The following is a 27,332-nucleotide window of genomic DNA, read 5'->3' as shown; positions in this document are numbered from 1 at the left end:
GATAATTCAGTTCCTAAGTATGCCTTGCCAACGTCTTTTCATGGTGCACTTTTACGTTTTCCTAGCCCTGCAGAGCTAGGCCCTGATTTCTGCCATCGAGCCCTTTCTGCTCTCTGCCTCCTGAAAGCTGCAACGTGAGATACATCCCTGACCTCTGTCCTACTCCCTGCGTGGCGAGCGGTGCCCGGCTCGGCCTGCTTGCCTGCCAAAGACAGTATTTTGCTTTCAAGTTATCAGTATAGCCGAGCTCAGCTCCTCGAAAACACATTCCAGTCTAGCAGAATAGATAAACAATTCCCCGGCTGCAGAGCAAAGTGCCCGGCCTTTCTGTCTTCATGCAAGTAATTCATTGCTCCCGTTACCATGGTAGGCCCATTGCCCCTCGCATTACACGCAGACACGTAGTCACATATGCACGCATTAATAGTCAGTATAGAGTAGCCTCTGCCCAAGAGACCTTTCCTTCTAGATAATATAGTTCCCTAAACACAAGATATCAGATATGATTTAGGAACGAGTTGATCTGACATGCCAGACTTCTGTCTCTTTCCTCTAGTGCTAAATGTCAAGTCCCCTGCACCCTCCAGCCTCACGTCAGTCGCACGTCATGCTGCTGCGCGCGCATCCTTGCTACAGATTTCTGCTGACACTGCAAGATTCCTCTATGTATCCACCCACTTGTGACACTTTCATGTGACGTTTCTAGCACACACCTCTGTGTACGCCCTCGTGCACGCCTTTCTGTTACGCACATGTGTTCTTATCTCGTTTCTCTCAGCTGTTACGCCTTCTGTATCCATCACCATTATATGCATTGACTATATATATTGTATTCTGTTAATAAAGTATTGTCTATCCCTTCCTGATCCTTGATGGTGAAAGGAACATGATACCCTGGTTCGAACCATTCCATTTTTTGGAATAAAACCCTTATAAACTCAGATTCCACGGATTCTGCCTCTCATTTCCGATTGAGTTATTTTATTGAACTTTAGTGCATAGAAATTCCGACGGTAAATATTTATTTACCACATTAATTTGGCGCCCGAATAGGGACCCCTCCCCCACCTTACACGCCAGCGGTGCGTTGCAGGCCTAGCCCCCTGCCACAGCCGTGACCACCCGATCCATGTCGGCCCGGGTGGCCGCCCCGAGGAGGTGACCCCTCACAACCCTTGCCCCGTCCCTGCCGAGCCGGAGGGCAGCGGGCAGACCGAAGGCCGTGACCTCTTTCCCAGCGAAAGCAGCGACCCCGACCCTGGTCTCCTGGACCAAGCTGGTGAGCCAGCCCTGAGCTCGGACGACCTCCCTGAGTTGGCCCAGTGGCGCCAAGTGGGGACCCTCCAGAGAGGAGTACTGTCTGGAGCAGATTTCTTGTCCCTCTCTAGTGGGGCCGCGGCAGCAGGCCGCCGCCCAGGCCGCCGGTGACCAGTCCGGCTCCCACCACATTTATTGGGAAAATGGCCTGCTGTATAGCGAACAGAAATCCGCCGAACTAGGGTCAGCCTAAATGCTGGTGGTACCCCTACGTTTCCGTGGATTCCTACTGAACCTGGCCCACGATGTACCCCTGGCAGGACACTTGGGTCAAGACAAAACGTACCACCGGTTGGTCACCCATTTCTACTGGCCACACATGCGCTCCGGGGTGGAGGCCCACTGCAGGTCCTGCCCCATGTGTCAGGCCAGCGGAAAGAGCGGAGGGCGACCAAGGCTCCCCTCCAACCCTTCCCCGTGGCCAGTACCCCCTTTGAATGGGTGGGAATCGATATCGTGGGGCCCCTTGACCCCTGAACGTCCTTAGGACACCGGTTCATTCTGGTCCTGGTCGATCACGCGACCCGCTATCCCGAAGCCATCCCCCTCTGAACGGTGACAGCCCCACTGGTGGGGCGGGCCCTCATGGGGATCTTCTCCCGGGTGGGGTTCCTGCGAGAAGTAGTGAGCGACAGAGGAACGAACTTCATCTCCAAGTACATGAAGTCTCTCTGGCAACAGTGCGGGGTGACGTACAAGTTCACCACCCCGTACCATCCCCAAGGGAACGGCCTGGTCGAGCGGTTCAACCGCACCCTCAAGGGGATGATCATGGGCCTTGAGGAACCACTGAGACGCAAGTGGGACGTCCTCCTCCCCTGCCTCCTGTTCGCATACCGCGAAGTCCCCCAGAAGTCCCTGGGGTTCAGCTCTTTTGAGCTGCTCTACGGGCGAGGACCTCTCAGTCTGGTCAAGGAAGGGTGGAAGACGGCGTCCCTGGAACCTCCACCAGATGTGTTTCGATACATTCTGGCTCTTCGAAATCAGACTCGGAAGTTCCGAGAGCTGGCCGAGGCAAACCTCGAAGCCAGTCAAGAGGAAACGAAAAGGTGGTATGACCAGAATGCCACTCTGGTCGAGTTTCAACCCGGACATCAGGTCTGGGTGATGGCCCCTGTGGAACCCTGTGCCCGGCAAGACAAGTGGACAGGTCCCTTCAAAGTGGTGGAGCGGAAGAGTCAGGTTACCTACCTCGTTGATGTGCAATCCCAGAGGAACCCCTTGCGGGTCCTCCATGTGAACCGCCTGAAACCCCACTTCGTTCGGTCCGAGTTGAGTTTACTCCTCGCCACCGACGACGGAGCCGAAGAAGAGACGGATCCTCTCCCCGATCTCTTATGCGCAAAGGAAATGCCCCCTCCCTCACCCCTGAGCAGCGCGAAGACTGTCGCCTGTTGTTGGGACAGTTCTCGGACCTATTCTCCCTCATCCCCGGAGTCACCAGTTGGTGTGTCCACGATGTGGACACCGGGGACAGCCCTCCGGTACGGTACAGGGCCTACCGCGTTCCCGACAGAGTTCGAGCCTGCATTAAGGCCGAAGTCTCCAAGATGTTAGCCCTGGGAGTGGTCGAGGCCTCTGACAGCCCGTGGGCCAGTCCCGTGGTCCTGGTTCCGAAGGCAGCCGCCCCTGGCACTGTCCCCGAGCTGAGGTTCTGCGTAGACTATCGCGGCTCAACGCCGTCACCAGAACTGACGCTCACCCCATTCCCCGAGCAGACGAGGTCATTGACCGCCTAGGGTCTGCACGATATCTCAGCACCTTCGATCTGACCAGTGGCTACTGGCAGATCGCCCTGACCGAGGGGGCCCGAGAGAGGTCCGCCTTTTCCACCCCCGATGGCCACTACCATTTCCGGGTGATGCCCTTCGGCATGAAAAATGCCCCCGCCACCTTCCAGAGACTAGTGAACAAGGTACTGGCAGGGTTAGAAGAATTCAGCGCCGCATATCTGGACGATATTGTGGTGTTCAGCTCCCATTGGCCTGAACATCTCCTCCACCTCCGGGAGGTCTTGTTAGCCCTACAGAGGGCCGGTCTCTCCATTAAGGCCAGCAAGTGTCAAATCGGACAGGGGTCCGTGGTCTACATGGGGCACCAGGTCGGCAGCTGCCTTGTGGCACCTCTCCAACCCAAGATCAATGCGATCGTGGCCTGGGAGGCCACCTCCACCCAAACGGAGGTGCGGGCGTTCCTCGGGCTCAGGGGGTACTACCACAGGTTCATAAAGGGATATGGTAGCATTGTAGTGCCCCTCACGGAACTGACCTCCAAAAACCAGCCGAAGAAAGTTAACTGGACCCCCGCCTGCCAGGAGGCTTTGAAGCTCTCAAGCACGCCATGTGCACTGCCCCTGTGTTGCAGGCCCCCGACTACTCCAAAGAGTTTGTGGTCCAAACGGACGCGTCCGAGCATGGCATCGGAGCCGTCCTGTCCCAAGTGAACGAGAAAGGCCTGGATCAGCCAGTGGCATTCATTAGCCGGAGGTTACTCCCTTGAGAACAAAGGTGGAGCACCATCGAGCGGGAGGCCTTCGCGGTGGTTTGGGCTCTGAGCCCTACCTATTCGGTAATCACTTCCGAGTCCAAACCGACCACCGACCACTCCGGTGGCTAATGCAAATGAGAGGGGAAAACCCCAAATTGTTGCGATGGTCCATCTCCCTCCAGGGGATGGACTTTACTGTTGAGCACCGGCCAGGTGTTGACCACGCCAACGCTGACGGCCTGTCCCGTTTCTTCCGCCTCAGTGAAGAGAACCCCAAGAGGATGGGTAGTTCCCTCCGCCTTTCAGCTGGGGGGGACGCTTGTTGGACCCGGCCTCGTGGCGTGGTTCCCCCAGCGCCTCAGCTCCCCGTTAGCCCATCTCCATACCTAGAAACCCCTAGCTGCCCTCCCCATGTCCGACCAAACGCCCATGGCCCGCATCGGCCGGTCCCCGGCCACTCTTCCAGCCCGCACGTCCCAAACCCGCAAGGCCCCATAGGCCCATCGGCAGCCATTTTCCCTTCCCGAGATCCGTGCTGCCATGGGCCCAGCCTGACCCCCAGCCCCAGCGCAGCATAGGCTCCAGACGCGCCAGCCCCCGTTGGGAGGGTGAGGACTACCATAGTGAGAGAAGGTGAGAAGTTTCGATGGCACCTCCGGCCTCCCCTGAGAGACTGGTTTCGCTCACACCTCTGGTCTCCCCCCTGAGGGCCAGTTTCGATGTCACCTCTGGCCTCCCCGAGTGCTGGCTCCAGACCTGCTGGGCGTCTTGGAATTCCCGGACGCATCCTCAAAGGGATCAAAGAATCAACCGCCAGACCTCACCCACGTACCGCCCCCGAAGCCTCGGACCTCCGCCTGTGAGAGTCCGGACATCAAAGGGTCATTGAACTATATCAAGGGGCACCCCAGAACTAGCGGGCAGTTGTATCTTGGACAAGGAAGCCCTGCTGATCTGATCGCGGCTGACTGAACCTCGTGAACTCTTGAGCCCTGCTGACGCTGACGCAGCTCATTCTTGGAACTGAAACATCGGAGCCCTGCTGACCTCGTCGCGGCTCGAGCTGAACCTTGAAGACATCTACGGAACTCTCTGAGCCCTGCTGACGTGGTCGCGGCTCCTCCTGAACTCCCTCCAGAGCGAGCCCTGATGACGCTGTCGTGGCTCAAGGAACATTCTAGTCCGGCTGGACTATTGAAGTACCAACCCAAGAAAACCACCCTCAAGTGAGTAGGATCACCAGTGCGGCTACCACCGTACGTATCCCCCTGGCTCGAGGATTGAGAGCTGTGCGCAGGGTACGCTACGTACTGGCCTACGAAATTAAGACTGTCCCGCTACCCTCTCCCCAAAGACTTGAGACTCTCTGCGATCCCTGGATCGTTTTACATAAGTGTGGTATTACTTTTCTTTGTGCATATAAAGAAGTTAATATTTAATCCTTCGGTGTTGTGTCTGTTCATAAGTGTGGTGTGGTCCTCGTGTGTATGATTCGCTACTTGAGGTCTTCCCCGGTGGAGATCTCTCATAAGGCTCAGCATTATTGGTGGGAGAGGTGGGTCACGGAGGAGTTGGGTAGACTTAACCCGACCTCTGGGATCGCCCCTTCTAACACCGTACAAATTGGGTCAATGATGAATGGCCACAAACTTAAACTGTGATTAAGATCCAGTTATTATGTTAGGGAATTACCTTGTAAAATGACTTGTGGTTTTTTGGGGAAGAGTCACAATTAATTATTCATTTTGTAGGTGTGGTTTATTAAATTACATTTTGTTGTGCCATGTTTTCATGACTATTCATTGATTGCTGTCAATTTTACCTCATCATGAACCATGTCAATAATGTGTTCTCTCTGTCTAAACACTTAAGAACTTTTCCTTGAATCCTAACTGAGCAGATTCTATGTCAGTTTGCTATTTGATATTATAAAAAAATGTTTTCTTATAACTTAGCACACATTTGTTGTGGTGCTCTGTCTATTGACTTTACAGGTGGAGTTATTTCTGATTCTGGCTTTTCATATACTTTAGAGGTTCCCTTTATGTGAATCTCCTGCAAATATTATGAAAATTATTTCTCTGACTGAGTAACCATGTTTATGCCTTCAGTAATTATTTGAAACCTTAAATATAGCTTTGAATCTTGTTGTAGCTCCAAAGGCAATGGCCTTTATCATGGGAGCGATCCTTTAATGGGCAGTATTGCCTGCTACGGCTAACTATAAGGTCATTGCACTGTTTGCCCCATGAGGGCAGAATGTGTTAATCAATAAAACAGCGGTGTCCCAGAGACCGAGGGGATTGAAACACCTCCGGTACTCTGAAAACTTTGTTTCAAAGCTGTTGCTGTGAAACTTGAACAGTTAACAGCTGCATACAGGACCACAGCGGTTAATTGTTGAACATTCACAGCAATAGCTGTGATAGGAGGCTGAAGTCAGCCCCTGGCTCCCCCTGGGCTCGGTTGTTTTGTAAATCCAGGACGGTTATTTGTAAAATGTGATGAAGTGTGATTGTCGTCTGATGCAAAATTATTTCTTTACTTCCTTTCAAGGTATTCTGGGATGACAAGCAGTGCAGCGTGGCTGCCACCCTTGGGGGAACAAAAAAAAGACTTGTCAGGTAAGGATTCCTATAACCTTTTCCCCTGTTTCTTCTTTCTCTCTTCCCTTTCTTGATCTCTGTATTTTTTGTCTCTTTACTTCAACTTTTGACTCTCTCTTTGCACTATTCTTGTTGTTATCAAACTTCTGATAATAATATGATGGAGCCACATTCCAATCTTGGAACATGTTGGGGGGTGCAGTGCAGGCCCAGTTCCTTTTTAGGTCAGTTTTGCCCAGCAGTTCCTTAACTATTATCACATTTGTCTCCTCCTCTACACCACGTGATGGTGGTTCACCCTGATTAGAGTTGCCACGCTGTTGCGCTGCTACTGCGTTTAGAAAGTGACTATGATTTTAAAATTTTATTGTATCAATGTGTGCGTTTTAATGGAGGGAATGTTTTAAAAACTATTATAATTGTTTACTTGTGTGGGGTTACTACATTCTTTCCAGGCACTCTTCTGCTTTTTTCTTCCTCTCCGGGAGGGGTGTGGGGGGCTTGTGGTGGTCTTTTGCTCTTTCCCTGGTCCACCACGGCTCGCCAATTGTATGTAGAGAAGTGAGTGTTTCACTCTTGCTGCTCTACTCCACTTCCTGTCCCAGATCGATGGGCAGCGCTCTAGTTATTCCTGACCGGCCCAGCTATTTAATCTGAATGCCGGGCCGGACGCGCAGTGAACGCACGCAGCAGGCGCACCAAAGGCACGCCTGTCTGTGTCCGTCTGTGCCAAGTTTACACCTTGTGCCAGGGACGCTGTCCGTTTTATTGTAGACCCTGTTAAGCCCCTTGTTTACCCGAGAGGACAGCTCTTGGAGCTTCAAGGAGAGAAGGATAGGAGGATGTGCACTGCAGGTTGATGAACTGTGAGCATTGGGCTATATGAGTGAGTTAACTGTAAGACAGTCATTCCATTGGGGGTAGCTAAAGAAACCAAGGGGAAATGTGTCAGCCCTACCCTTACCCATGAAACAGTCCTTTTCAGGGTATCTCCTGATCTCTGATTAAACATAGAGCAGAATTTAATGATTTTGTCTCCTCCCGTAGGCCTGATTGGGTATTTATTACTGAAACCTGGGCTAGAGATTGCTCAGAGCCTTTGTGAAGCGCTCCCGAGGCGGAAGCTGGGAGACTGTGTACTCGCAACTTGCGTGTTTTAAAAATTTATTTGATTGACTTGTTTTTAAACTGTTTATGCGCTCTGCGCTTGATACTTGTTCAAAGGGCTGATCTGCCCTAGCTCCTCTGTGCTCCCGATCCCCTGTCCTCGCGCAGCAGATTGCATGCTGACGCCGGACTGTGGAGGGGTGGGCCGCCATCTTGGGGGAAATTGGAGGGTTGCGGACTAGCTGTCATCCTTCCCACCCTCCTCACGACCTATAAATGTGCATAGGACCTCGTCCGCGCAGCGGGCGGGCGCGCCAAAGGCAAGCCCGTCTGCGCCCGTCCGCGCCAGTCCTGCGCCTCTCGCCAGAATCAGGCCAGGTAAGCAAGCCTACTCTAGAACTGAGCTACTTAGCTTACGTCCTGCCACAACTAAGGACTGTCTCCCCCCGTTGAGCCTTTGAGCTGCCCAGTCACCTTCTCCTGTAACCTATTCAATCTCCCGGTCCCTATTACCACAGGAGCCTTTAGCCTTCCCGTGTCACAGCATCAACTGAAAGTATATCACCTTAATGTTAGATCTTTACCTAAGCACCATGCTGAAATATTCGATCTTTTAGTGGACGAGTCCCCTGATATACTTTTCGTTACTGAAACGTGGATGAATGACTATCTCTAACTTAGCACTCCCGCCTGGTTTCTCGATCACCCTGATTAATAGGGCATCAAGAGGAGGCGGTATTGCCGTAATTACTAAAACGATTTATCCTTGCTCGTTTGAGAAAACTAATCTTAAAGGGGCTGAATGTGGATATTTTAATATTTCCATTAATGCCCACTTTATCTTTTCGGGGCTACTTATATATAGACCTCCTGGTCTTATGGGTGGTTTTGATACGTCTCTTTTGGAGATTGTGGAAGCCTGTGCTATGAGATCAGCTAATTTTAGTATCTTGGGGGACCTCAACCTCCATTTCGAGCTGGAGCATGAACCAATGATCTGTACTTTGATCACGGATCTTGCAGCCTTCCAGCTTGTCCAACTAGTCATAGGTCCACGCACACTGGAGGCCATACGCTGGACCCTATCTTTACCAACATTGAGTCATTGAGTCAGCTAGCTCCCCTGCTCCTATACCTATTGCCTGGTCGGATCATTCAATGGTTGCTTTGTCCTTTTGCACATCTACCCCCAACAACTGTAAAACTCAAACTGTCACACGTAATAGACCCTGGCGCAAACTCCGTCTTACGGATTTTCATGCCCTTCTTGAAAGTGATCCTTTGAACTGCTTCTCTGATGTCGACCCAGGTTATGACTCATTCTGTACTTGGCTTTCCCAGGCACTGGACAGGCTTATTCCAGAAACCTGGTGCACTAGATGCACTCAGGATGCCAATCCCTGGTATGATGCGAATTTGGCGGGCCTCAAAAAGACCTGTAAACGTTATGAACGCAACTGGAGGAAAGAATATTCCACCGAAAAAAAAGCGGACTACCTAATACAACTTAAACTTTATCACAAAGCCATTTGTAGAACGCGGGCAGCCCCAATCCTGCTAAAGTGATTTTTAAAATCCTAAAGGAACTCAACACAAAGAAATCTGCTGTTAATGTTACTACCTCAGCGGCTCAATGTGAAGAAATAGCCTCTTTCTTTGTGGAAAAGATCCAGGGCATCTACTTTGCCTTCACTGCTGAAATCCAACCCAGCGGAGGCTTAGATGCTATACCTAGCTCTGTTTCTAGTTTATCTATTATCCCCGAAATATCCACTGAAAGATTCAATCCGCTCACTAAGCTCATTAAATCGGGCTCCCCGATGGACCCCCTTAAGCCTGCCCAATTCCGAGACTCCTCCCAGTGTTGTTTCGTTCCACTTCACAGTATAATTAATGCCTCCCTTTCCACCGGGGTGGTCCCAGCCAAATGGAAACAAGCGTGGGTCTCCCCCATACTAAAGAAGCCTACCTCAGACCCCCAGAAGCCCGAAAACTATAGACCCATATCATTGCTCCCCTGGGCCACTAAGATCGCTGAGGCCCATGTTAACACAATTCTTACTAATGTCTTAAACATCAATAACACTCTGGATGACACTCAGCATGGATTCCTTGCTGGTCACAGCACAGAGACGACGCTCCTGGCTATGACGGAGCACCTTCGGGCCTCCCTAGACCTGGGTCAAACAGCGGCACTTATTTTATTAGACCTGAGTGCTGCGTTTGACACTGTGTCCCACCAGATCCTGCTTCGCCGGCTCGAAGAGGCAGGGATCACTGATATGGCTCTTGCCTGGCTTAGGTCATTTCTGACCAACAGGTCTTTTCGGGTTTCTACTCCTCCCTTCCTTTCCAAGGCGCACTCTATTGAACAGGGGGTCCCTCAGGGCTCGGCCTTGAGTCCCACCCTGTTCAATTTGTACGTCCAGCCGCTGGCTGCTGTCGCCAAAGCGTGGGACCTTAACATCGTGTCCTACGCTGACGACACGCAGCTAGTGGTTGCTTTATCGGAGGGAAGGGACATGGACCCTCTCAAATTCAATTCTGGCTTGGCTGCCGTAGCAGAATGGCTTACTGCCAACTGTCTACAGCTTAATGCTGCAAAAACGGAGGTGCTACTGGTGGGAAAAAACTCGGAACTTTGGGGAGATCACTGGTGGCCCTCCAATCTGGGAAAAGCTCCAACACCTAAGCCAGAAGTCAAAAACCTGGGAGTCTGGTTAAACCCTGCTCTTAGTTTTACCACCCAAACTAAAAAAGTGGCCGCTACATGCTTCGGAATTTTGCGAAGTTTAAAAACTATTTTGAAATTTTTCAACCCTGATACCAAACAAGTGATTGTCCAATCTATGGTGCTGTCCAGATTGGATTACGCGTCCTCTCTGCTTCTTGGGACCAACAAAACAGAAACAGCCCGTTTGCAACGCGTTCAGAACGCGGCTGCAAGAGCTTTAGTAGGCCTGCCCCGCTTTAGCTCTACTTCCAACACTATTCGCAAACTTCATTGGCTTCCAGTAGCCCAGCGAATACAATTTAAGGCCTTATGCATCTCTTTTAAAATCTTAAGACAGTCTACCCCCAGAATGCTAAAACCTCTACTGAAGATGTATGTGCCCACGCGAGCCCTTCGCTCAGCCGGTCAGAATATGGTTGAAATCCCCTGATTCAAGCGCAGTTGAGCTGGTGGACGGTCTTTTCGGTACCTAGCAGCTAAGCTATGGAACACTCTGCCAGGTCACATTCGCGAAATAAATGAACTCTACCAATTCAGGAAAGCCATTAAAACTTTCCTATTTCCTTAATTTCCGGATGTCTCTTTCTGTTCTCTGTTGTGTTTTGTTTAGGATCAGCGCCGGGACGCCCCTTTGCTGGGGCAGCTGTGCGCTCTATAAAACCCCATAACATAACATAACCTGGTGGAGGCCATCCCATCAGGGTATGCTCTGTCCAGACTTGATAGTGCGGTTTGGGAGTACTTTATAAAGACACCTTCCCGTGCTTCACTGAGGCCCTCACCACTCCCTCAGATCCCTACCAGGCCCTATATTTCTCCTTGAAGATCCTACCCACTGATAGTTTTGTGGGAGTGGTCAGCTACCGGCCTCCCTACCCAGTGGGATGTTTAATCAGGACTTCAGCAATCGGATTGAGCCTTATTTGGCTAGATCCACTGTCACTCTTTTGGGTGATTTTAACTTCCATTTGGAGAAAACTCTGTGCTCTGAAACGCAGGTTTTACTGGGAACTATGGACTCCTGTGGCCTTCCTCAGCTGGTGAGGAGCCCCTCTCATACGGCGGACACATTCTGGACGGGATCTTCTCTAACAATCCGAGGATGGAGGTGAATGATCCCATCCCACTCTCTTGGTCTGATCATTACCCCATTCCATTTTTTCTGCGAATTGCAGAATCCCACCCAGATCCCAATTTTAAGAACAGGGTGTAGATGAAGAGAAACCGTAGCCGCATAAATAAGGAGGGTCTTCTAATTAAGCTCAGCAGTTATTGCTGTCTCCCCCACCTAGTTGTTAACTCAATCTATGATGATTTTTCCAACTGGCTCTTGGCGGCTCTGGACTCTCTTGCCCCTCTTAAGGAGCATTATGTGGCCAGAAAACGCCCTTCAGCACCCTGGTTCACCGAAAGGTTGAGAAACCTTAGGCAGGTATGCCGACAGCAGGAAAAAATATGGCGCCGTGAGCTTATCCCAGCCGAAAGGGACCTGCATAAACTCAGATTGAAGGAATACAGGCTAGCTATTAATGAGGAAAAGGTTATTTACTATTCCAAGATGACGGAATCCATTAAATCCCAGAGGGAACTCGTCACTGTGATTAATTCCCTCCTAGCCCCCTCGGCCTCTGCCAACACCGAGGTCTCCCAGGAGCTATGTGATAAAAGGGCATGCTTTTATACTGACAAAATCAAGCACATATATTTTTCCGTGGAGATATCCAAAGTCGGAGGGTCAAAGGCCGATCGTCCGTCAGATTCTCTGGAAGCTCCTCCAAAGGATTACCGCTTGAGTGCCTTTCCCCCTATACTTCAAGAAGACACGGAGCGAATGGTAAGGGGAATTAGATCTGGCTCCCCTATGGAGCCCTGTTCCCTGAAGATCCTGAAACTAGGAATGGAGGCTATTGTTCCTACTTTGACCGTAGTTCTTAATGCCGTTATTACTTCTGGCCAGTATCCCACTGCCTGGAAAACTGCCGTGGTTAAACCTCTCTTAAAGAACCCCTCTCTGGATCCAGCGGAACTAAAGAACTACAGTTCAATTTCCTGTTGCCTGTCCCAGCTAAAATCTTGGAGAAACATCTGAACCTCCATCTTAGCACCTATCTGGAGGATCATCAGTTGCTCGATGGCTCGCAATATGGGTTAAGAAGTGAGCACAGTACCAAGACGGCGTTAACCGTTGTTTTTAACACATTCGACAACAGATCGACGCAAGTTACACCACCTTACTGACCCTTCTGGACCTAACGGCAGCCTCGATACTATCTCTCCCCTTAGATTGGCTGGGAGGCTCCGGGAAATAGGGATTGAGTGCTCCGCCCTTAATTTGCTTACATCTTTCCTTACGGAACAGGCTCAAAGAGTTACGATGGGTCAATTCCTTTCTGCTCCTAAACGGCTGTTCTGCGGGGTTCCCCAGGGATCCTCATTGAGTCGCACCCTTTTACCTTTATGTTGCCCTGCTTGCCAGGGTTGTAAGATCTTTTGGCCTAGAAGTGTTATCCTATGCTGATGACACTCAAATCATGATTAGCATCACTGAGAGTGTTGAAGCTTCAGCAGCAAATTTTAAAAGCTGCATGCAGGCGGTAGCTGCATGGATGGTAAAGAACTATCTAAGACTCAATGGGAATAAAACTGAGATTTAAATTTTTGGAGACAATCAGGAAATTTGGTCCAGGGCCTGGAGGCCAGTTATGCTTGGATCGTGCCCTCCCCCTGGCCTCAGTGCCAAAAATCAAGGCATCATAGTTGATACCTCCCTCTCCTTGGGCCCCCAAATAAATAGAAGTCTCCACCTGCTTCGGAATGAAAAGAACTCTCAGAAAGATATGTCAATTTCTCCCCCCCACGCGGAAACAGGCTGTGGTGGCCCTTGTGTTGTCTAGATTGGATTACTGCAATGCCCTTTATGTAGGGATAAATAAGGGTCTCCTACACCGACTCCAACTTGTGCAGAATGCTGCTGCCAGGCTGGTGATGGGCCTTCCTAAATTCCACTCTGTTGCGGCTACCATCAAGAGCCTTCCTTGGCTTCCTTTGGGTCGGAGAATTGAGTTTAAAGCCCTGTGTTTGGTGCACAAGACCTTTTATAATAAGGGATCAGAAGGCATGAAAAAATTGTTTCGGAGATATGTCCTTGGTAAGCAGTTAAGATCTTCCAGCAAGAATTCGGTGACTGTGCCTAGATTCAGAAAATCTAGATGGGGGGAGGGGGTCCTTTTCGCTTGCTGCGGACAATTTGTTGAACTCCCTTCCTCTTTCAATTTCGATTCTGGAAACTCATTCCGTAAGGCCTTGAAGACCTGGCTCTTTACCAATACGAATCTGTACTCCCTCTATCTATGGACACCCCTAATCATGACACTGATTGTAAAGGAGTGCGGGGGTAACCGCAGATAGACCGTGAGATGGTACGGGAAAGTTCTGATAAAACGCGTAACACGGATTATAATGATGCTTTTAAATAGCCAACGAACACTAGTCACAGTAAGCGGGGTATGGGGTTTAATTCTTCGATTGCTTAAACTGGAACAGAGATTAGATGGAGGGCTCAGGAGGTAACTGGGGGTCTTGATGTACTTTAAAGTTTCCCCAAAGGATGCGATTGTCAATCCACTAACATGTAAATTATATTAAAGGTTTAGTTTTCCACATCAAAAAGGGAGCTACGTGATGTATTAAATTGAGGAGGGTATTGTGACCGAGCTGTGGAGTTTGAAAAATGAGCAATGAAATGTTGCACACTGTTTGACTGTTGTAGTAGATAGCACTGATAAATGACGCTTTACACTTGGCTTGATGCTTATGTACAGAAACTTAGTAGTTGGATTTTATTAAAAGTGGTGTATATATTTTTCCCCAGATAAACCCCTGACGAAGGGTTATCCCGAAATGCATTGGGTGTTCTTGAATAAATTGTGACCTGTGGATACACGTTTCTCCTGTATTGTTGTAAAAAGACGTTGACAAAGAAATGAAATGAGTAAAATAAATCGCAGAAAACAAAGGATAAAAAGATTGATAAAAATGGAGTTAATATGGATTAACGGAAGTATAACATGAGTTTGATTTATTGGACGTATTTGAAGGCACGGCTGTGCAGCTTGGCGGGGTCATAATTGGCTCCTCTTCAGTTTGGTTTCACAATTGCAGCGCAATTGGGCGGAGCGTGGAGCAAGCTTGCACGCCGAACAAAGGTTGAAAATGAATGAATATGGAGAAAGCTAGAAGCAAATAACAAAAAAGGTGTACATCTCATCAAAACTGTCTTTGCAATGAATGTTCATTGACCCTCATTTTTGGAGCTGGGTAACTATTTTGAAGGGCCTCAGCAAACATTGACAATTTTTTTTGACTGAAAAGTCTGTGTGATGAGAAGATCGACTTGAATTCCGTTTTTGGCTTTCACCAGACTAAAGGGGGCAGCCCCGTCAATTGAAAGTGAAAGAACACACTCACAGTCAGCACTACCGATTGTGCCTAATTGCTACCTAGGCTTGGGCATGCACAGCATCATCTGATGTGGTTAAAACTCCCCCTAATATGTCTCAACCTCCCTAGGTCCTCAGTAACCAGGTAGCGGTCAGCCAATGCCCATCATGTAAACAAGCATTGGCATACCCAGTAGGTCTCGCCTTTGGGACCTTATAAGTGTCTGACCCCTCTATCTACACTGATGTAATTGGAAACATCTCCCCATCACCAATCCTGACGCACGCGTTCAGGTCCGTATGGAGATAGGCCAAAAAATGAACAAGAGCCTCATCCAATCCATATTCTAAAAGGATGGACCATAGACGGGACCTATTGACAAAATCGAAAGCTGAGGACAGGTCCATAAAAGCTAAGTAAAGTGGCGAGTGCTGTGCAATAGTGTACTTCCCTATGATCAAATAAAGATTAAGACTTTGCTCGTTTGTGCCAACTTTACCCCTGAAACCTAGTTGGCATTGTTCTAAAATCTGATTGTCCTCTGTCCAGGTTAAAATGTTTGTGTATAAAACTCTGCCTAAAATTTTAAGGGTGTTATCTATGAGGGAGATCGGTCTACAGCAACAAGGTTGTGTGCAATCACTCTTTTTAAAAATGGGAACAAACGTGCTAGTACACCATGTCTTAGGTAGTGGGGCATTGGTTAGATTATTAAAAATATTTAACAACAGTGGGGCCCAAAAATCTGGTTTATATTTAATAAGATCGATGGGCAACCCATCAGGGCCTGGAGTTTTATTGACGATCTGAGCAGGAGGAGTTTGCCCTGCCATATGAAAATCAGCCGGAAAGGGTGACCCAAAGAATACGGTATTCCTTGATTTCAAAGACGCGTGGTTGCCACTCGAAAACGCCCAACACTTTTGAAGGGGTATTAGAGCCAGGTCCTGGTACAAAGCTATGGAGTGGTCCTGATATCTTAGTGTTTGCTTGTCCCTGGCAGTATGTAGTGTACACTCTTTTAGTTGAAAGTCTGGAATGTAAGCCAAAATATCCAGTGGGGGCGCCCAGTATGCTCCTGAAGAGACCCTGCAGGTATTGTGTGAATCTGGCCCTTCTTCTTTAGGTGGTACTCCCTTAACGTGGATGTTGTTTCGCCAAGACCGATTCTCCAGGTCTTCTGTGTGTGCCTGGAGATCGCTCTGTTGAGCCTTGAGCCAGAGTATCTCTTGTTGCAGATGCTCCACCTCCTCTTCCCGGGCTTGCCCCTGATCCTCGATGGAGGCCACACGGTCCCCAACGGCATCGACGTCCCAGCTTATCATAAGGCGGAACGTTGATGCCGTTTGGGAACGTGTGGCCTCCATCAGTTATCTCCTTCATCTCCCCCGTTATTTCCCTTTTCAGCGTCTGCAAGTCGCCTCGTAATGCACTGAATAGAGAGTCTAAAAAGGCGTAGGTAACTGGGGCTTCAAAGGTGTCCACATCTTGGCTGATTTGTGTATTTGGGGAGAGCCTCCCTTCTCCGCTGCCAGACATCGGGAGCTTGGTCTGCATCTTTTTTAGATTCTGATCCTTCTTGCTTCTCGCTGAAGACATGGCTGTTATATCTCTTACCACATCACCAGACCGGCCTGCCTTGTCGTGGGGGTCCCAGCCCCAGTGGGTGGCTGTCACCGGGTTGTCCTCCCGCTGAGCTCCACTATGCTGTTGCATGATGGTGATAGTTGTTACTCTCTTTCAGTCTCGTCCGGGCCTTGCTGCCTTCAACCGTCTGCTATTGCCCTAATGGGCATCTGCTGCTTGTTCTTAATACTCTAAGCACTTTGCGCCCAAACCTGCAGTGAATCCCCCTGTAGGCCAGCAGCCCTATCTGATCCTGGAGCACTAGATGTCTTTTTGGACCACTGCGGCTAATTCCTGCACTATGTGCTTGCAGGCCGTGGCCTCCGGTTTCCTCTGACTTGGCAGTCAGCTCCAGGGAGACTACTCCATGCCCGGGCCCCTCATCCATTAGCACCTTGTGATTCTTACAGTGTTATAGTTCATATCTAATTCCCCTTATTGGATTTTGTTGTTTTAGTGTCATTTTGTTCAATACATTTTACTTTATTTTTCTATTTTGGTTTGGGTTTTTTATTGTTTTGCATTTTGACTTTTACTTTTTTGGTTTCTGCATAAATGTTTTACATATTATCTTAAGTTAAGCCTGCCTGTTCGGTGCTTAGGTACCAGGGGGTTGATCCTAGGGTAATTGAATGGCTTTGAAAGTTCACTCTGACAACGGTTGTGATTGTTCCTCATCTACCGCAAATAATAATTCTGTTTCTTACAGAAACTATCTGAAATGATCTGCAAAACAGGCAGTTGATAACTACCAGGGTTGAAACACCCTGTGGACAAATTGGAATATGGGACGAGTATTGTGTGGCAATAGAACCTCTAAAAAAACTTCAGCTTGCAGATGAACCAAGAATCACGCTTGAATGTCACAACGTTTAAAAACAAGGTAGTCAGGAAAGTGTGGCGAATACATTGCAGCTCTTTGCATTTTGACAGCCTCAAGCAAATTTGAGAACAGAGTGGATGTATGTAGCAGAGGCGAGTCTGTTCACTCAATGTGAGTGGTGATATCCGCTTTGCTGATCTTCTTGAAGTTATGATGCTGCTGAGAGTAGCGTGTCTGCTAAAAGCGATGGCGTGACTGGTGGAACTATAAAGCCAAATAAGAGAAAGTTATCTTCCGACACCAAAGGCTTCGTGACTGAGGCCAGTAACACTGAAGACTCTGAGACTCACAGCAGTAATTTCTCCTTTCAGAGCGTTATTGCTGCAGATGGAGTGAAGCCAGGAAGTAAGCACATCACTAAGGTACCAACAAAGTTTAATATTGTTCATTTGTATTAACTGTTTCTCTTTTGCAGCATTTGGAAATGCATTTTCTAGTTTTGTTGCTTTTTGTTTAGTTTTTTATTGTAGGCTGTTATCTTCGGTTTAAAGGGAAAGATGTTGTAGTGTGTGACCTTAATGCTGCAGTTTGCATTTCATTACCATCATTTGCTTATCCCGGAGAATCTCCAGGGTGTAGGAGGTTTGCTGTTTCAGAGTTCTTTCTTCAGCTTCTGGGCAGTTGTCGCTCTGTGGCGAACTGTGGTCCTGTTTCTCTGCTCTTCTAGTAGTAGCTCCTATCAGACCTTTATCCTCCCGCCAACGATAATATGATGCCAGGCATCACCCAGCACACAGCACAGCCTATGATGGCTACGTATATCTGCTCGGCGCAGTTAGAGCGCGGATAAAGTTCTCCGGACCCATCAGGCTGTGACTGTAACCTAAGGGCTAAAGATGAAATGTAGAGCTTACCTCCTTCCTGAGTGGCTCCAGACTGCTGCGTGCAGACTTTTAACAGGCAGAAGAACAACACTTGACCATACATTTTCCTGGGTTTGTCTTTAAAATGACGTACACATTAGGAATGGCATTTCGTTCTGCTGGAATGATAACACAAGTTATCTTGCACTCTGCTATGATTTTGCACAGATCGTTGGCTGCAATACTTCCATGTTTCATTCAAACATGCTTTCTATTGGGCACATACATGATTTGCTGCTGTAGAGAAATAATGCTCCTGTGTACTGTGGCAGACTCAGAAATATTGAAAAACTTAATGTTTTCGCTTTCAGCACTTCCTAGTAACACCTTTCACTTTTTGACTCAGTCATTTGGCAGAAGCATAACTTTGTACCATTAAAATAGTTGTAATGGGGAACATTCATATGAGGTTAGGACTGGCTTGACTAGAGTGCTTGCTGACTTGGAGGAGTATGGAGTTGACCACCTTGCATGGTCCGGTGTGGAACCAAGCCAGCGATGCTTGCTGCAGTCTCCTTTGCCCTGATAGCTGGTCAACAGTTTGAGGAGGAGGAGGTGAGACCTGGCTGAGTGTGCTATGAGGCTAGGGAGATCAAAAGGAGGGAGGAAGAGGTACTGCCGCGTGGCACCGAGGTGGGCACGTCCTCCTCATGCAAATGTAACTGTAATCAAAAGGGTCCACCTCAAGGGTTTTTTTTTGTATGTATCCTGATGATTCTGGAATACACACATTTGTTTAAAATACCCCTCACACACCAAAAGGGCCCTTGGTGTCATGCTTCATCATCGGGGTCTTCCCGCCCGGCTGCCGGACAGGGCAGTGCTGCGACAAGCGACTACGCTGGAGCACCTTTTTAATGTGGGTGCTATGTGAGTGAATTGGAGTGAGTGTCAGTGGGGTCAGGAATGATATGAAGGTGATGTTAAAAAATACCTGGCCTAGTGATACAAAAACTATTTAATAAACACTGGCTGGTATTGTTAAAAACGTGAAGTCGGAAACGGTAAGCGGGGTTATGAGCTTACTTTCCTGTGTGGGTTGACATGTTTCGGGGCGCCATGCCCCTTCGTCAGGACCGGGGTAAGAGATCCCCCTGTCACTCACTAGAGAGTCGCCACAGTGGGTGTATTTACAAAAAAAGTCAAAAAAAGGGGACTATGTGTATGGATATAAAATAAATATTCTAATACACATCCCTTACTAACAAGATACTCATGTAGTATGCCTGAAAAGACAAGAGCACGGTATTATTAATGCGCGGATCCCAAAGCGCTATTAACTAAGTACCTGTAAAAAAAGGAACAAACAAACATATAGCTGTTGTCCATCCCTAGGAAAAACCAAGGGAGGGATCTGTACTTCTACAATGATAGTCACACACACAAACAGAAATCACACATTCCATACATGTATAGTGCAGAGAAGTTGGCTGTACATACTTATTATGATGAGGAACAGTGCCTCATGGGCCAACAGTTGATGGAAGGGTATTAGGGGGTCCAGCTGCAGGTGGGATACAAAATGAAACAGAGATGCATATGTAGAAGGTTCCTAAGAGTTATAACAATGGCACCCCATATGCCACTATTTTCTAGTCCTTCAATTCGGCTATGCCGTACTTACTCAACCCTCAACCTCGTTGTGTTTCCTCCTCCGTCCGTGGCCTCCGTGGTAATGAGGATGGAGGTGGGGGCGGGAGTTTAAGTAGCTGTGATAATTGGTTAAGTGGGGTGGGTCTGATTGCCGATGTCCGACACCTGTACTAGAACAGATGGAGTGCCGGGATCTGGTTATTATGGTGGCCATTTTAAGCTCTTCGCCTCCAGAGGTTTCATATGGAGTGAAGGGCTGGGTTGAAAGATCCCCCGTAGTCTTTGTGTCGTAAGGCATTGTTTTATAAAATAAATAGTATCGGAAGAAGGCTAGGGAGCTTCATTCTCTAAATGGGTGCGGCCGCCGTGGTGGACGGTGCAGTGTTCCTGCACTGCGCATGCGTCGCGACGCCCGGCGGAAACCGAGCATGCGCGAACAAGCGCGGCGCAGACTGAGCATGCGCGGAGAAGTGTATTCCGACTCCGCGCATGCCCAGTGTGCCCCGCAAAGCTGGAGCCAACCGGTAACTAAATAATGCACCCGGTTGCCCGATGCCAGTGTTGCTCGGAGTCTACAGGGTCACAAAAGTTTATAGAAAACAATCATTTAAGGTGGATTGATGATACAGCGAAAAATGGAAGCAGTGGTGTTGTTAGGACAAAAGTACAGGGACAGCAAGTTGATGTGATTCTTCAAGTTGCAAAACTTGTTACCAGACACATAGGGGGCAGCAGATTGGGCACAAGTCATGAGGTTATTGGAAAACATTATTCAACAGCAACTCTTAAGGAAAACACAGACAACGACAACTGGTTGTGCAGCCATAATTTCTTAAAACTGATCAGGGATTTAGACTAGACCAGGGTATATCATCATTCAGTCCGGTACGATGTGTACCTAGACGATGCACCCAGCGTTGTTCCTTTTCTAGTAAGTTTCTGTCATTTTTGAAGACTTCAATGACTGTCCATTTCAGGTCATGAATGCTGTGGCCCTCAGTAACATAGTGTGTCGCCATTTTTGTCGTGGTTTTTTTGCAGCGCACATTGCTGCGGTGTTCGTTCATACGAACTTTTACTGGTCTGCTCGTCATCCCTACGTACTCTTTGCCACAGGGACACGTGATTAGATAAACCACGTAGCACCCACATTAAAAAGGTGCTCCAGCGTAGTCGCTTGTCGCAGCACTGCCCCGTCCGGCAGCCGGGCGGGAAGACCCCGATGATAAAGCATGACACCAAGGGCCCTTTTGGTGTGTGAGGAATTTTAAACAAATGTGTGTATTCCAGAATCATCAGGATACATACAAAAAAAAACCCTTGAGGTGTGCTATGAGGCTGGCATTTCAGTACATCCCTGAGAAGTGAGCTTGTTTTTTTTAGTCGAGTAGTGTTCCTCTTATACCATGTGCAATTCATCCTCTCCAAAGCCTCAAGAATTCCTGGGTGTGAGTGCAAGTCCTGCATGAAGGGTACTATAAGAACTACACTACATGGCGCCACCAACGGTTGGTACCTATTTCACAGTAGAATCTGAGTAGCTCAGTTGGGGTTATTCCCAGAGACCCCTACTTGGAGTGGGTGGGCACAAAACTCCGCCACAGCTGAGTAGGCAAGATATCCCATGTATTGGTTGTTGTTTAATCAAGCTTGATGGAATTTACCAAAATTGTGCATAAAACTGTATCTTAAAATTCCTTTGACACATCAGGTCTTAAACACGATGTGTTAGAAGGAGCCTTAACCCCAATAACCCAGGCACTTAATCAGTTCGAAGAAGACGATGTCAATGCAATACAGATTGCTCCCAATGTAAGGCATACTCTGACAGTTAAACTACTCAAACATGGGTTACCACCCAGAGGAGGTGTAGTAATATTCGTGATAGAGGCTTTCCAGACAGAGGTATTCTACTCATAGGTTATATTCCCAGCAGCGAATGCCGTAACAGAAACGTTTCATTATCACACACATGAAGAATTTTCAGCGGTCTACACTCCGTTTGCGGTGATTGAGATTCCGCTTACCTACCAGGATCATTTTTTCTGGTTTAATGGCGCCCTACCCCACGTTACTACAAGAGCAAGGCTTGGTCCTTTAGGAAGACCAGGAGCAACATGGCCGATATTAGCGGCCTATGCACCACATCCTGACATTGACACAATGCCACGTGATGAACTGCTTGTTCTACTCAAAGAGTACACAGGTACTAAAATTACTCCACAAGCATTACACACAGTAATAGGCAAAGTGCCCACAAAACCTGAACAAATTCCTTTCTGGGTAGCTCAGAAAATAATTCAGTTAGAAGCTGTATTCCCAAATTCAACGCCATTTAAAAAACACAGAATGTTAACAATCTGCTTGCCCATGGGGATAACACCACAGTTAGAGGATTGCGCATCGAGGGGTACAGTCTTTGCTGCCATATACTCCAGACCTCATGGTATTCCTTCATTAGCAATAATACCAGATGTATTAAGACAAATACAAAATGAGTACGGAGCAGAACTTGCCCTAAACTTAGGGATGAAGTTAATAAATAACTACAACCAGGTATCCAACATAATACTAGCTACCATTAAAGTGGAAGCAGCATCAGTGTCAATCCGCCAACGCCTACGGGAGTTCTCTCCATTAGAACAGGTAAATGAACTACCCAAAATAATTGAAACTGTGTATGCAGAATTTGACTGGAAGGGCACAGGGTCACTGCCAACCAGGTCCCCTGAGCCAGATCTCCTTCCCTTAAGTGTACCTGTCGTTTCCACGATTGGCACTCCATAAGTCCCTGGTAAAAGATACCGCTGGTACCAAGGGCCTTGTTGTTAAAGAGGGTCTCTAAAGGCTGCAGCACAAATGATGCCACCCTAAGGGACCCCTCACCAAGCACATACATACATACTGCCACTGCAGCTGTGTGTCTTGGTGCAGACAAAACTGAAGAGTCGACATGGCACACATCCCTGTATGCGATGCCCATAGGGACTGTCTGAGATATAGGTAAGAACCCCCTCTAGCAGGCCTTATAGTGCACGCTGCTTTAGGGATATCCCCTGTGAGGGCATATCTGCTTGAGCAGACATGCCCCTGCAATATCCTTGTCTATTCTGGATATTGTAAGTGACCAGGGAAGCTCTATTGTAAGTACATTGGCTGGACGCTTGTCATTACGAGTGCCACAGCTCCATGAAGGATGCTCTGAAATATGCAGTGTCCGATTTATTAAACATTGCTCACAGAGTGCCCCTTAGAGGGGTTGTGAGAAGTTGGCCCGATATGCAACGTTCGCTATTCTAGCGACCGCTATGTATCGTTCCAACGACCCTTATGGTGTTTGGTTGTAAGTCAACCTATAGACCAGCTATCCTAGTAGCGTGGATACGAGCAGTCTAAGGCTAAAGACTCGAGAGGGCGTGTTAAGCCAGCTGTTTACCACACATGTACCCCTTGAACACCCAGTGAAAGGACACCACACAAGTGTTATGAAAATAAACAGGATATTTATTAAGAATCACAACAGCCCTGTACTCTTTATGAGGACAGGGTACTAAGCACAAACCAAATCTCTTTAGCAAATACTTCAAGTGCACAATTAAAACAAGTGTCCGAGGACACGGAAAGGTTAAGGTCTCGGGCGGACCCGATAAGGCAAGTCGGAAGCGAGGGACTCGGGACCCTAGAGTAAGGAGGCTATGCAGGCACCGAAATGCCGAGTTACCTAGCCACGAGGGCTGCGGCTGCACAAGTCTTACAGGCGTCGGGGTCTTCGCTGACGAGCCAGGAGCCGGAAGAAAGGAGTTGCTGGCCGGCGACCAGTGCTGAATAGTTCGTAGAGATCCAAGCCTGGATCGGAGATTGATGAAACCTGAAAGCAGAGGGGACCAAGTTCGTACTACTAGCCAGTAGTCAGAGGGTACCAGGAAGGCACCGGTTGGCCGTCACCTCGACTAGGTGAGTGGGCGACGCTAGGCTCTGCAGTCTCACGGACCAGGAGGCGTTGTCGGCGACCACGGTGGAGGTGCGAGCTGTCCCACGAAGGATGATGCTGTCGGCGTCGCTGGGCCCAGGATGGGGCAACAAGCCTTGGCAGATCTCAGGGCCACGGGGTGGGCCTAAGATGGCGTCTTGAGTGGACCAGGAGGGTCCGGGGTGCTTCTCGCAAAGATGGAAGCAAGGGCCAGTCTGGAGCAACCAGACCAGCAGTGATGATTCTCGGATGTCGTCACAGAAGGGCACAAGCCAGCGGCGAGTGACCAGACAACGTGCTGAGCAGCGAGCAGAAGGGCCCCACGCAGATCGTGGAGATGCTGGGAGACTGCACTTCGGTGCTAGAGCGGCTCAGGGTCGGGGCTTCTCGGACCCCAGAGCACTCACCAGAGAGTTACCTCGATGGTCGTGCTGGTTTTTAAGAGCGTGCAGGTTCTGATGATGGCCGGTCCCTCGAGGTCTCGTCGCACCCACAGATCACAGCTGAGCTGATGACGGGGGTAGAGGTCAGAGGTGCCAGGGAAGCCGGTTCTCGTCGAGCTGGGCCGTCGGATCCTTGAGGAAGGACTTGCAGCAAACCGCAGAGTTCTTAGTTGGTGCCCGCTGATGCAGGGTGACTACTCCTTAGCCACAAGGGAGAAATCTTGAGAAGAGTCTTGAGTGTCCTTTCGTAGAAAGTAGTTCTTGATTCAAAGATGATCTAATTTGGAAGGGTCCCCGCTCCGGTCTTTATCCTAAAGAAAGGGGTGGGTACATGACTAGGTCCTGCCCTAAGGGTGGGACCAGGAAGGGGGGTAGTTACGCCCCTCTCCCCTGCCGGGCTTTCCCCAGGCCAGGGCTGTCGCCCCTGGAACTGGTTCTAACCGGCAGATGCGTAGTGAGCACCGGGGTGCCACTCCGCAGTCACCTTCTCGCCAAAGCCCTACCTACCCAGAATACACAAACCCTGTCTGGGACGGTGCGAACAGCGCCCTCGACAGGAAACCCTTTGTCCAAGTGCTCCTCGCTGGAAGGACTCCCAGCAGCAGGAGGTCAGACTTGTGTCTGTGGTGGCAGCATCCATTTTGTGGAGCTGAGGCTTCAGTTAACTTTAACCGGGGTTCACAGTTACGTACATGTCGTGTCCCTCTAGAAGGGTGGGATACTAACCTCATCGCCAGAATTGGTGAGAGGGCAGCACCCCGATTCGTATGACACCTTACTCGACATGCTTTGATAACGCGATACCGGAGTTACCGATATGGTACGCGTTATCATGGAACAGCTATTGGGTCTTGATTCCGCAAGCTGCAGCCGGGCTCGGCTCGGGCCTGAACCTAGCTCACACGAGCCCACGCACTCTGCCTTCAGGATTGATAAGGCCTGCCATAGGAGTGACTGATAGGGACTCGGGTGTCCATTGTATGGTTAGATATAGGGCTACTATACCTAAAGCGAAGGGTGGTTACACGTCTTCGCCCCAGCTGTCGTGCAGCCAGTTGTGTCAAATTTAAGAGGCCAGCCAGGGGTGGCATAATACATGCTGCAGCCCCTGGCGGCCCTGGGTACACCTATGCCCTGCGTTACGGGGTCTGATAAGGTGGCCCAGTACCAATTGGTAAATGCACCTAGGGTACATATCGTAATTTAGAAAGAGAACAGCCAGGCTGTGGGTCTGATTAGCAGGCCCACAGCCAGAGAAAGTCGTAAACCAGTGAAACAAAAGCAAAAAATCTGGGTGATCATAGGATTGCAGACCCTACTCTCCTACATGACCCCCCCCCAAACGTCGGAACACTAAGCTAACCTTGACCAGGTGAGTCTTCTTGTTCTAAGTGGAAATATCTGGAGAGCCCATCGGCATTGCCATGATCAGTACCAGGTCTGTGTTCCACTGTAAAGTCCATCCCCTGTAGGGAAATGGACCACCTAAGCAGTTTGGGGTTTTCACCCTTCATCTGATTTAGCCACAAGAGGGGCTTATGGTCGGTCTGAATCTTGAAGTGAGTGCCAAACAAGTATGGCCTCAGCTTCTTCAGGGCCCAAACCACAGCAAAGGCCTCCCTCTCAATAGCTGACCAATTCTTCTCTCTAGGGGTCAGCCTTCTACTTATAAAAGCAATGGGCTGGTCTTGACCATCAAAATTCAGTTGAGAAAGAACAGCTCCCACACCCAACTCAGAAGCATCTGTTTGGACAATGAATGGTTTGGAGTAGTCCGGACTCTTGAGGATAGGCGCCGTGCACATGGCCTGCTTTAGGTCATCGAATGCTTTTTGACAGCTCGCTGTCCACTGAACCTTTTTTGGCATTTTCTTGCTTGTCAGTTCGTTTAATGGTGTCACGATGGAACCATAGTTCCTGACAAACTTCCGGTAGTATCCAGTCAGGCCCAAGAAAGCTCGAACCTGAGTCTGGGTGGTTGGAGGAGCCCAGTCCCTGATTGACTGTATCTTGCTCTCCAGTGGCTGAACCTGGCCTCCACCTACAAGGTGGCCCAGGTATACAACCTGTGTCTGCCCTATCTGGCACTTGGTGGCCTTGATAGTGAGACCTGCTGCTTGCAGTGCCTCTAACGTCTTCCGCAGGTGGACCAGGTGATCCTCCCAGGTGGAGCTAAAGACAGCGATATCGTCAAGATACGCCGCGCAGAAGTCATCCAGCCCAGTAAGGACTTGATTCACCAACCGTTGGAAGGTGGCAGGTGCATTTTTCAGACCGAAGGGCATCACCACGAACTGATAATGCCCACCAGGGGTTGAAAATGCGGTTTTAGGTTTGGCGTCCTCAGCTAACCTGATTTGCCAATACCCAGCTGTCAGGTCAAACGTACTTAGGTAGTTGGCCGAAGCCAATCTATCGATAAGCTCGTCTGCCCTTGGTATTGGGTGGGCGTCAGTCTTAGTGACTGCATTGAGACCCCTGTAGTCTACGCAAAACCTCATCTCTCTCTTACCACCCTGGGTGTGAGGTTTCGGCACTAGAACTACGGGACTAGCCCAAGGGCTATCCGAGGGTTCAATGACTCCCAGCTCCAACATTTTCTGCACTTCACTCTTGATGCAGTCTCTAACGTGATCAGGCTGCCGGTAGATTTTACTCTTCACGGGCAAGCTGTCACCAGTGTCAACCTCATGGGTACACCAATCGGTCTGGCTGGGTGTTAGAGAAAACATATGTCTGAACGACTGAAGAACCTGTTTACAGTCGCTCTGTTGATGTTCGGAGAGGCTGCCACAAAAGACAACACCATCTACCGATCCATCGTCAGGATTCTGAGTGAGCAGGTCGGGGAGAGGGTCACTCTCCTCCTCCTGTCCCTCATCTAGGGCCATGAGCAAACTCATGTCCTTCCTGTCGACATATGCTTTTAGCCTGTTGACATGGAGCACCCTGTGGGGGCTCCGGGGAGTTCCCAGGTCGACCAGGTAGGTGACCTCTCCCTTTTTCTCCAGGATGGTGTAGGGCCCGGACCACTTGTCCTTGAGTGCTGCTGGGGCCACTGGCTCCAACACCCACACCTTCTGTCCGGGCTGGTAAACAGTCAAGACAGCCTTTTGGTCATGCCAAGCTTTTTGGAGTTCTTGGCTGGCCTTAAGGTTTTCAGATGCCTTTTCCATGTATTCAGCCATCCGCGAGCGGAGGCCAAGCACATAGTCCACTATGTTGGTTGCAGGCTTTTTGAGAGGTCTCTCCCATCCTTCCTT

At 49.1% G+C, this 27,332-nt stretch overlaps 2 protein-coding genes across 2 annotated transcripts in view; both read left to right on the top strand.

Annotated features, from left to right (window-relative positions):
- Positions 1–27,332, top strand: part of LOC147737284 (uncharacterized) — a 1,685,245-nt gene that overhangs the window by 183,421 nt on the left and 1,474,492 nt on the right. The gene's annotated exons all lie outside the window — the stretch shown is intronic.
- The window catches only part of LOC147737299 (uncharacterized), a 143,545-nt gene that overhangs the window by 32,308 nt on the left and 83,905 nt on the right, over positions 1–27,332 (top strand). Inside the window, exons 2-3 of the mRNA XM_086924986.1 lie at positions 6,361–6,428; positions 17,512–17,562. The gene's annotated coding sequence lies outside the window, so the exon portion shown is untranslated. The remainder of the gene's footprint in view (positions 1–6,360; positions 6,429–17,511; positions 17,563–27,332) is intronic.

The sequence above is a fragment of the Lissotriton vulgaris genome, chromosome 1_1, assembly GCF_964263255.1.
Source record: "Lissotriton vulgaris chromosome 1_1, aLisVul1.2, whole genome shotgun sequence".
In the NCBI taxonomy this organism is placed as follows: Eukaryota; Metazoa; Chordata; class Amphibia; order Caudata; family Salamandridae; genus Lissotriton; species Lissotriton vulgaris.
Note: the sequence above shows the minus strand (reverse complement) of the source record. Positions and strands in the feature narration are given on the sequence as shown.